Genomic DNA, 12491 nt, shown 5'->3' with positions numbered 1-12491 from the left:
AGTCATACTTGCTTGATGAATGATAATACAGACATAAATAAATATTAAGAAGGCATGTCTAAGTACATAAAAATAAAGAGAAAGACTTGAGAATGAAATATATCTTACCTTCATGTACTTCTTTTTTGTTACATGTTAGTTAATTCACAAACAAATAAGATCAAGAAGAGAAAATACAATTTTGTATGTGACTATTCATGAAAATAAATATGAATTTATATAGACAAAATAGTGGAAATGAAAAAATAAGGACTTGAGAATGAAATATTTATTGACTTGATGTACTTTTTTTTTGTTACATGTTAGTTTCATTCACAAACCAAATATGAATTTATATAGACAAAAATAAAGAAAATGAAAAATAAAGATTTGCAACGAAATATTTCTTACCTTCATGTACTTCTTTTTTGTTACAAACCAAACCAATATTAAAAGGATAATATTGAATGTGAATCTTCATTAAACTAATATGAATTTATAGGCAAAATAGAGGAATATCATAAGACATCATAAACTTACAAATTTAAGTTTGGAGGTTATGGACATAAAAATTACGAGAGTTATGAATATTATTAAAAGTAAAAATTAAAGAGGGGCAAGTCGTGGGTAATAATAACTCCTTGTGAATAAGTTAAAAAATAAATAGAAAAATACTTAAAATATTAAAAATAAATAAATAATCGTTTCATGATTATAAGTGAGACAAACAAATAGAAAAAAGAATGTGGAGAGTTTTTTGTTGTAAATGTTCCTACATCAACAAAATATTTATTTGTAATAAATGAAGTAATTTACTTTTATAGTAAAATAATTATTTAGAATTAAAAAATAGTCAAAAAAGAGAAAAAAAGATAAATTATGTTTCAGCTTTATTATAAGTGAGACAAACAAATAAAAAAAAGAATATAAGAGTTTTTGTTGTAAATGTTCCTCCATTAATAAAATATTTATTTGTAATAAATTAAGTAATTTATTTTTACAATATAATAATTAATTTAATTTTTTTTAAAAACCAAAAAAAGGAGAAAAAAGATAAATACAAATGGAGGCCATAAAGAGGCGCCACATCATCTTTTCTATGTTTGTCCTTTATTATATATATAGATTATGTGGGAAACACTATATTATTTACCTTTTCAAAGGTTCATTTGACAAAATCAAACAACACATTAACAATACATGTTCTATATTCTATATGTTGTTTCCTTCTTTGGTGGAGTTTGCTGGGTGGAATTTGCTTCATATTAGGGGGAATTTGAATTCAGGACAACTACTAAAAAAATTATATCATTATATTAATATGTAATATACTCAGATCTTTTGAATATATATCTTTTGTAAATTTATAATTCGAATGGGTAAGCATCAATAATTTTTGAAATACTTACATCTTTCGGTACAATATATCTACTCAATGAGAACTCATCAATGATAAGCAATGAAGAATGAAGTTATACAACGATGGAATATAACACATTGCAAACATTCACTTATCTTATTTTTTATTGAATTGATTCTTCAAGATAAGAAGGTAGAAAATCATTTTTGAAAAGTTATTCTTTCATCTATTACTTTTAAAATTCTCCGTTGGATTATATTAGGACTGGTTCGCTAATTTTTTTTTTAAAAGATTGTTTCCTGAAAGTTACTTTTTAAATATGTAGATTAGTTTATCGAATTGCAACAATTATCTTTAAATCCTCCGCTTAATTTAATTTTTGGTGTTTAAAGTATGCTTTATGAATATACTCTTTTAATAATACATTATGTGTTCTGTTTTTCAAGTTGCAACAATCATCAGGATTTTGTAAGTTGTATGGCAAGAAAACAATAAAATTGCTCACTAAGATTTTAGAATGCTATTTTTTCATATACATGTATACGTTAGTTTTTTTCAAAAAAGTATATAAAATTAACGCATTATATGTAATTTTTTAATGTGTAAATATTATCCATTAAAATAATAGAAGAATTTAGGTAGAAAAATATCTTTTTAAAAGAATCAAACGTTCATATAAAATATTATTAATAATTAAGAGTAAAAATCATTATTGGATATTAAAATAAAAGGTTCCAATTTAATTATCTCTTAAAAATATTGCTAGAAGATGTACAAATAATATATTTTTTTTAAAAAGATTGTTTATACTTCATACGAACTCAATTCAGAAATTTGAATATAATATTTTAAGTTTTAAATTACATGAAAAACCAATTAGAGTATCACAAAAGAAAGTCAAATACATGCAATAGATGACAGAAATTTTATAACAAATTAAATAATTTCAAAACTATTAATATTAAAGTATAAATATAATTTTATAGGAAATAAAAATGTATGACGTAACACAATATTAAAATTGTGTAGCACATAAATTAAATTAGAATTTTTTTTAAATAATACTTTATTAATGAATTACTTAAAAAGATTATCAAATTTTCAGTTTGGATATTTTTTTAAGAAAATTATCTCCAAAAAATACAATTTTAATTTGATAAATAATTATATAAAATCTTTCACATAAAAGTGTAAAAAACAAAAACGGATAGTTATATGTTATTAATAAATTGCAGATTTTCTAAAAAAAAAAAAAACTTATATATTATTAATAATTTGGAGGATTTCTAAAAAATATATTAATTAAAAAAATATTAAGAAATTACAAATCATCTAAATGCACGTATTTAGTATTTTGTACATTCTTATTTTATGAGATTGTATAGATTAAATGAAAATTGTCTTATTTTGCAAGATTAAACGAGAGAGTAGTGTACTAAAGAGGTTGCAACATACTTTGTAAATTATTTTTAGATTTTAGCTAAAAGTAGAGACAAAAATTTTAATACTACATTTTAGATTGATCTACGAATTTATAATTTAATTATTTAACACAAATATCAATTGAACACATGCTACATATGTTATTAGTCTTCATTAAACCAGAAGAAGGAGAAGTTGTTAGAATAATATTTAGTGTCTTTGAAGAACATACACTCATTGCACATTCATTAGGGTAAAAATCTGTTAGCATTAAATGTATACAAAATATTAAAACATTAGATATGACTATACATGCACTTTTGTTACTCAATAATATTTCATATTATTTATTTTTAATTTTAAAAATTATTATATTTTAAAATATCCGCGCCACACGCGGGCACGTATACTAGTAATGCATAATATCGAACTCAAATTATATTACAACTATCGTTGATATTTAATAAAACTTTAATATACTTTTTAGAGCTTCACCCTTCTTCTCTGATGAATCACTACCGTTGGGCTTCCGTCGGGCTACCATCAAATCATCAGTATCTCAAGTAAAAATTACTTTTATGTTGTTAGAAATGTATTAGATTTGTTAAAATAGCAATAATTGAATTCATAACAATGTATTGTAACGACCGATTTTCGACGTTATAGAAAAGCCAACGGGGATCAAGGGTTTGATCAAGAGTTGATAGAAATGTTGGTAATTCGGGTAACTAGTTATTGTTTATTGATTCATGTGTTATATTAATTATTTGTAGATCAAGAACAAGCGGAACAAAACTGAAAAGGGTAGAATCAAGTTTCTTAGGGGATTCAAGCTTGTTTCGAGGTAGGTGATGGTTGTGATTTCATGATTGTCTGATATATGTTTGTCCTTGCTTCATTATAATTCATGTATGTATGCGAATGTTGCATTATTGATCACACTAGTTGTAAATGAGATAGATGAATGTTGAATGCCATGAATCATGACTTGATTGTATGATTATGAGGATATACTTGTGATTATGGCTGTGGCTTGTTGAATGGATAAGGTGTTGCGTTCAGACACACTAACTTGGATAGGTTGCCACGTTCCGACATAAATATGGTATCGGTTGCCACGTTCAGGCATAAATATTGGATCAGGTACCAGGCTTCGGTATGCTAACAGTTTGGGTTTTGGTTTTGGTTCCACGAGAGAACCAATGACTTGACATAACTGTATATCTTGAGAAATGTGAAATTGTATGTTGTTTGTAAATGATGTTGATATTGTTTATGTTCGATGTATGCATGTTGTTATTTTATTGTATTTACTTATATATGTAGCACTTAGTGGGATAGCCGTGTGATCCTACCAGTACACTATGGTTATGTACTGATAGTACACTTACTCTTTCTTTGTTGAATACAGGGCATCTTCAGGTGGCTATTGACAGACCTCGCTTAGAAGATCAGTGATTGTTCGAATTCAAGGGTGAGCTACTTCTTCCAGGCTGCGATAGGTTCTCTTTCTGTTTAGTCCATCTTATTCGGACTTAGACTAGTTCATTAGATATTCTTATGTTTAGTTGGGTTGTACCTATTTTCCTTTAGACTTTTGGTTCATTGTTAGAGTTTTGGTACATTGACTTTCAAGTTCTAGGCATTTAATTCCGCAATTCGTTGTTAGATCTTTTGGACATTTATGGAAACTTCAGTATTTATTCATTTAAACATGCTTCTGTATCTTTAAATGTTTGGTTTCATATTAATTAGTTAGTATTAATGGTTCTCCGACAAGAGGGTTAGTGTCGGTGCCAATCACGATGGTCCGGGTCGTGACAAAGTTAGTATCAGAGCCCTAGGTTCATTGATAGAGATGTACCAAAATGAGTCTAGTAGAGTCTTGCAGAATGGTACAGAAACGTCAATACTTTTATTCGAGTGGCTATAGGACTTTAGGAAACCTCTTTGTCTTCTATTGTCTCCTTTCGTGCTATAACTTGATTCCAATTGGTATCTACCGATTCAAATTGGTATCTAACCTCCTTCACTCTTGTGTCCGCATATGTTTAAAACTAGATTCAACGGCGTCAGGCCCGTAGCTCCCGTCAATGCTCCAGGTGAGGAATCTACAGCGAGAGGTTGAGGTAGGGGTAGAGGAAGATCTAGGGGTACAGGCCGAGGAAGAGTGGCACCTACTAGGGATGGAGCATCGGTTGAAACTGCTCCCAGAAATGAGGCCCTCCTGCGCACCATGAAGAGGTAGAGGAGAATGTCGAGGTTGAGAATGAGGAGAATGTGGGACAAGAGGAAGCGGTGCAGGCTGAGACTACTGGTATTCCTCCCATAGATCCAGTGTTAGCTCAACAAATCATGTTGTTTTTTAAAGGATTGGTTGGTCCTGGAGTTTTTCCATCTGTATAAGCAACTCAAGCTCCCGCCAATCCCCTATTGCTATCACTGTCCCAAGGTGGGTGGAACTGGAGGTAACGACGCTTTCTTCCATCCTTTGGTGGGTCCTGTTTGGACTGGTAATGAGCATGAGATGTTGACCAAGTTCTTATAGTTGAAATTGCCTGTGTTCCATGGTTCCGAGAGTGAGGATGCATATGAGTTCATCGTAGATTATTATGAGAGTCTTCATAAGTTAGGAATTGTCCATCAACATGGGGAAGAGTTTGTGACTTTTCAGCTTCAAGGTGAGGGTAAGCAGTGGTGGAGAGCTTATGTGGAATGTAGATCTTCAGTTTTACCCCCACATACTTAGAATTAATTTCATGCTCTGTTTTTAGAGAAATATGTGCCTCGAACTTTGAGGGATCGTAAGAAGGATGAGTTCATCGCCTTGGAGCAAGTTGGTACATATGTGGTTGTTTATGAGGCCAAGTTTCATGCTTTGTCTAGATATGCTATGCAATTGGTGACTACTGAAGAAGAGAGGATCCGTTTATTAATTAAGGAACTAAATTCTGAGTTGCAGGTATTATCGGTTCATATGACCTTTGCAGGAAAAAGCTTCAATGAGGTAAATAATAATGTGAAGAAAGTGGAGGGGGTGAGGCGAGACGGTCAGGCTAAGGCATTGGCTAAAAGGACCAAAAACTCGAGTAACTTTAAGAGTTCTTGCAGCCAGACCAATTCAGTCTGCTATGCCTGCCTCTACAAGTAATTACTCGGGAACTCCACCTTATAATTTGATTCAAGATAGCCAGGGAGTCGCACCTTCGACGGGCAGTAGGCCATCCTTTGATCGTACTTGCTATAACTGTTGAGAACCTAGGCATATGAGGAGAGATTGTACCCAGCCACATGTGATGCAGTCCGCGCAGCAGCAGACTAGAGCAGTGGTACCCGCGGGGAATGGCAATAATGGTCGAGGGCATCCATAAGGTGGGCGAAGAGGAAATCAGTGAGGCCGCGGACGTAGGGGAAATGGTAACGTAGGCAGAGGTACAGTACAACTAGACAGGTAAGCCACCCATCATGATGATCAGGTCAGTTTTATGCCTTTCCAGGCAAGAACGAGGCATAGGCGTCTGACGCAGTGATCACATGTACTATTCTTGTCTGTTACCAGGTGTCTAATGTGTTATTTGATCCGGGTTCTACTTATTCTTATATGTTCGTGCGATTTGCCTAAGCATTTGCTATGATTTGTGATATACTTGATGCCCACACCCATGTCAATTGGAAAGTCTGTCATAGTCACCCATGTCTATGGTGCTTGTCTATTTTGTTTATGGTTTTCAAACTTAGGCTGATTTGGTGATTTTGGATATGACTGACTTTGACATAATCATAGGCATGACTTTGTTGTCCCCATATTATTTTGTGCTTAATTGTAATACTAAGTCTGTAACTCTAGAAATTCCGAGAAGGGAAAAGTTAGAGTGGGAAGGGGTGTACAAGTCGAAGCAAGCTAAGATCGTATCCTCTATTCGGGCTAGAAAACTGGTAGGGTAGGATTGTTTACTTTTTTTGGCTCATATTCGGGATGTTGAGGTAGAACCTCCATCTATTGAGTCTATTCATATGGTGTCAGAATTTAGAGAAGTGTTTCCTACGGATTTGCCTGGTATGCCTCCTGATAGAGATATAGATTTCTTCATTGATTTAGAACCTGGTACTCATCCCATTTCCATCCCTCCATATCGCATGGCTCCGGCGGAATTAAGAGAGCTTAAGGCTCAAATCCAGGAGCTTCTTGATAAAGGATTTATTCATCCTAGTACTTCCCCGTAGGGTGCTCCAGTTTTGTTTGTTAAGAAAAAAGATGGTAGTATGAGGATGTGTATAGATTATCGGTAATTGAATAGGGTCACCATTCATAATAAGTATCTATTGCCTCGAATAGATGATATTTTTGACCAATTGCAAGGTGCGTCAGTTTTCTCCAATATTGATCTAAGGTCTGGTTACCATCAATTGAAGATTAGGCATGAGGATGTGCCTAAGACGGCGTTTAGAAACCCGTTATGGGCACTATGAGTTTCTAGTTATGTCGTTTGGGTTGACTAATTCTCTTGCAACTTTTATGAGTTTAATGAATGGTGTATTCAAGCCATTCCTAGATTCATTCGCCATAGTCTTTATGTATGATATTTTGGTCGATTCGAAAAGTGAGGAAGAGCATGCTGACCATTTTCGTGTTGTTCTTGTTGTTCTTGGGAAACAAAGGTTGTATGCTAAATTTTCTAAGTGTGAATTTTAATTGACTTCGTTTGCATTTTTTGGGGCATGTAGTTTCGAAAGAAAGGGTAATGGTAGATCCCCAAAAGATTGAAGCGGTTAAGAATTGGGTTCGGCCTAGCTCTGTGACGGAAGTTAGGAGTTATGTGGGGCTTGCTAGCTACTATCGTCGATTTGTGAAGAACTTTGCTTCTATCGCCACTCACTTGACAAATTTGACCAAAAAGGAGGTACCCTTTGAATTGACTGAAAAATGTGAGGAGAGCTTTCAAAAGCTCAAGACTCTCTTGACTACATCGCCTATTCTAGCATTACTAGTGGAAGGTAAGGAATTTATTATTTATTGTGACGCTTCCCATTCGGTTTTGGGTGTTGTGTTAATGCAGGATAAGAATTCATAGTCTACGCATCGCGACAATTGAAGGTGCATGAGAGGAATTACCTAACACATGATTTGGAGTTGGAAGCGGTAGTGCTTGCTCTTAAGATCTGGCGGCATTACCTCTATGATGTCAAGTGTGAAGTGTTTATTGATCATCGTAGTTTGCAGCATGTGTTCACTCAGAAGGATCTGAATTTGAGATAGTGAAGGTGTATGGAGCTACTCAAGGATTATGATGTAACCATTCAATACCATCCGGGTAAGGCTAATATAGTAGCAGATGCCTTGAGTCGAAAGGTTGTGAGTATGGGTAGTCTAGCTTGCTTGAGTGTATCCAAGCGACCTTTGGCTAAGGAAATTCTGACCTTGGAGTCTAAGTTCATGTTGTTAGGCATCTCAGAGAAAGGCGGGGTGTTAGCTAGCATTGAAATAAGGGCCACGTTCATTGAGGAGATCAAGGCCAAACAGTTTGAGGATGAAAAGTTGAAAGAGCTTAGAAACAAGATTGTGATTGGTAAGGTACAAGAGACCACTCTTGATCTGGAAGGTGTGCTCAGTTTTAAAGGAAGGATTTGTGTTCCTAGAATAGATGATTTGATTCAGAAATTGTTGACAGAATCCCATTGTTCGCGATATTTCATTCATCTGGGTCTGACCAAGATGTATCGAGATTTGAAGCGAATTTATTGGTGGACAGGCATGAAGAAGGATAAAGAGAAGTTTGTGGCTCAGTGTCAAAATTGCCAACAAGTAAAGTATCAACATCAAAGGCCTGGAGGTTTACTTTAGAGAATTCGATTCCGGAATGGAAGTGGGAAAGGATAGCCATGGATTTTGTAGTTGGTCTTCACAAGACTTTGGGGAAATTTGATTCTATTTTGGTAGTGGTTGACAGATTGACTAAGTCAGCCTATTTTATTTCAGTAAGAATAGATTATGATGCTGAACAATTGGCTAAGGTGTATGTGAACGAGATAGTGAGGTTGCATGGGGTGCCCCTTTCTATCATCTCAGATCATGGTACGCAGTTTACCTCCAAGGTTTGGAGGAAATTACATGATGAATTGGGCACACAACTCACTTTTAGTACTGCTTTCCATCCACAGACAGACGAGCAGTCAGAGAGGACTATTCAAGTGTTAGAATTCATGTTGAGGGCATATGTGATTGATTTTGGAGGATTTTGGGATAAGTTCCTACCGTTGTGTGAGTTCTCTTATAATAATAGTTATCTCTCCAGCATTGATATGGCATCATTTAAGGCATTATATGGGAGGGGATGTTGATCAACCATAGGATGGTTCGAGGCTGGAGATGTGAAACGTTTGGGGGTTGATTTAGTGAAGGATACTCAAAATAAGGTGAGGAGTATTCAAGCTAAGCTTATAGCAGCCCAGAGTAGACAGAAGAAGTATGCAGACCATAAGGTAAGAGACATGACATTTCAGACTGGTGAGAATGTTCTTCTTAAGGTATTACCCATGAAAGGGGTGATGAGATTTGGCAAGAAGGGTAAGTTAAGTTTGCGTTACATTGGTCCCTTTGAGGTTCTTGAATGTGCAGGGCCAGTGGCTTATAGATTGGCTTTACCTCCCAACCTATCAGGAGTTCATCCGGTATTTCATGTGTCCAGGTTGAAGAAATATCATGGTGACGGGGATTATATCATTAAGTGGGACTCAAATGTGTTAGACAAAGACATTCAGTATGAGGAGGAACCGATTACAATTATTGATTGTGATATACGTAAGCTGAGGACCAAGGAGATTAAGTCTGTGAAAGTTCAATAGAAGCATCGTCCAGTTGAGGAAGCTACTTCGGAAACCAAGAAGGACATTCGAGACAAGTATCCCCAGTTGTTTGTCGATTCAGGTACTACTTCATTCCCCCTTTAGCCAATTTTCCTAAGCTTGTCACTCAGGGATGAGTGATGGGTAAATTTGTATCTATTGTAATGGCCAGTTCCCGTCGTTATAGAAAAGCCAACAGCAAAAAGATTATGGCTGCAAAACTTTTTCGTAGTAACATGGAATTTCCCAACCTAGTCAACATTTGGACGAAATCGGAGTCATTAAAGTCTAGGGAAATATTATAACAATTAGGCAATCAAATTATGAATTTGATCACATGAGTAGATAGCTAAGGGGTTAAGGAACCCGTACGACTTTACAGAATTGAATTCGGGTGAGTACAACTCCCGAAATTTCTCTTAGCGTGAACATGTAGTTTTTGAGTGTCATAGGTTGAAGGTGTGTTGTGAAATAGGTGTCTTGGAATTATTAATTTTACTCAATGGTTCCGTGCAAGCCTCTAAGGCGGGATTTTTCCCGTCAGGGCGGGGACGCCATAGACAAACACGACTTAAAGTCGGAAATAAACCCCAAAAACATTTTATTTTGCAATTTTCGAACTTGAAAGCTAAGGAACGAACCCAAGTGTTTTTTGGATGGTTTTTCACCACTTTTAAGGCTAAAGGAAAGGTTAACTCCCTGAATCCATTTTTCGATCCGTAAAACTTAATCTAGTGGGTAATTATCGATGGTGGAGGGTTTTGATTTGGAAATTATGATGGAAAAAGTCCTAATATGGGTGTGGGGATCAAGGGTTTGATCTAGGGTTGATAGAATTATTGGTAATTCGGGTAACTAGTTATTATTTATTCATTCCCGTGTTATATTATTTATTTGTAGACCAAGAACAAGCGGAACGAATCCGAAAAGGGAAGAATAAAGTTTCTTAAGAGATTCAAGCTTGTTTCGAGGTAGGTAATGGTTGTGATTTCATGATTGTGTGATATATATTTGTCCTTGCTTCATTATAATACGTGTATGCATGAAAATATTGCATTATTGATCACAAAAGTTGTAAATGAGATAGATGAATGATGAATGCCATGAATCATGACTTGATTGTATGATTATGAAGATATACTTATGATTGTGGTTGTGGCTTGTTGAATGGATCGGGTGTTACATTCTAACACACTAACTTGGATCGGTTTCCATATTCCGGCATAAATATGGGATCGGTTTCCATGTTCCAACATAAATATGGGATCAGTTTCCACGTTCCGGCATAAACATTGGATCGGATACCATGTTCCAGTATGGTAACAGTTTGGGTTTGGGTTCCATGAGAGAACCAATGACTTTACATAACTGTATATCTTGAGAAATGTGAAATTGTACATTGTTCGTAAATGATGTTGATATTGTATATGTTCAGTGTATATATGTTGTTATTATGTTGCATTGACTTATAAATCTTGCACTTAGTAGGATAGCCATGTGATCCTACCAGTACATTGTGGTTGTGTACTGATACTACACTTGCTCTTTCTTTGTTGAATACAGGGCATCTTTAAGCGGCTATTGACAGACCTTGCTTAGAAGATCAGTGATCATTCGAATTCAAGGGTGAGCCAATTCTTCCAGGTTGCCATGGGTTCTCTTTCTGTTTAGTCCATCTAATTCGTACTTGGACTAGTTCATTAGATATTCTTATGTTTAGTTGGGTTGTACCCATTTTTGTTTAGACTTTTGGTTCATTGTTAGAGTTTTGGTACATTGACTTTCATGTTCTAGGCATTTAATTCCGCAGTTCGTTGTTAGATCTTTTGGAAGTTTATGGGAACTTCAGTATTTAGTCATTTAAACCTGTTTCTGTATCTTTAAATGCTTGGTTTCGTATTAATTAGTTAGTATGAATGGTTCTCCCACTGAAGGGTTAGTGTGGGTGTCAATCACGATAGTCTGGGTTGGTATTAGTTCACTTTCATACACATCAATCTCTATTTCTTCAATCAAGTAATTCAACTTCCTCTTCTTGCATATGTGGCCTAGTCCATTCTTTTCCCCACACCTACAAATAAATGATTGTTCTTCCTATGCCCATATACTTAAGATTAAGTCTATATGTAGGGTTTTTAACAAAAGAGATTATAGGCCCTTTCTTAAAAAAAACAATAGACACTAAATGAAGATTGAGTAGACTTAGTGTTTGTTCAACTCTTTTTTGAGCAGCCCCATCCTAGCATTTTTGTCATCTTTATTGTAGATGGTTTAAAAAAAACAACTTGTATCTCCTCCTTAAGTGCACAACTCAACATCAAATATTATCTCCTCCTTAAATGCACCTATGAAGATAAATAAAAAGTGACTTTCATTCAGGAAAGGATTTTTAATGAGCATTTAAGGCTTGAGATCCTGAAACCTCCCAAAAATCCATCAACAATCCCCATTTGTTTCAACATGTTGAATTCCTCAACAACATCCTCAACTAAGATCTCATCAAATCTACTAATTAATTATTTTCAAACTCTAAGCAATTCACTATTCCTCTACTTAGCACCAAAATATAATACCAAGTGATGTAATTCTTACCGCGAATTACAGATAGAATGCAGAAATAAAAGAAGGATAGAAGAAGAGATACAAGAGAGGGACCTATTGCCAACTAAAGGATGTATTAAATCCTAAAACCTCCAATTACAATCCCTAAACAAGAACCTAATCAAAATTAATAGATTGACACAAGAAAAGGAAATCAAAGGCAACCTATAGGTATATTAAACCTAAAGACCTCAATCGATTAATCCGAATCAAGCATCAAATCTCATACGAAGATCTCAAGAAAATTGAATCTTCAAGCAACCCCCATTTCTAAACAAAGTTCAAT

The 12491-nt window shown here is 34.7% G+C and overlaps 1 pseudogene; it reads left to right on the top strand.

The window, feature by feature from the left end:
* The first annotated feature begins 3529 nt into the window (after window positions 1–3529).
* On the top strand, window positions 3530–11425 carry LOC125842782 (uncharacterized; annotated as a pseudogene).
* Window positions 11426–12491: the final 1066 nt, after the last annotated feature.

The sequence above is a fragment of the Solanum stenotomum genome, chromosome 10 (genome assembly GCF_019186545.1).
Source record: "Solanum stenotomum isolate F172 chromosome 10, ASM1918654v1, whole genome shotgun sequence".
NCBI lineage: Eukaryota > Viridiplantae > Streptophyta > Magnoliopsida > Solanales > Solanaceae > Solanum > Solanum stenotomum.
The sequence above is the reverse complement of the archived record's forward strand: the minus strand, read 5'-3'. Positions and strand labels throughout refer to the sequence as shown.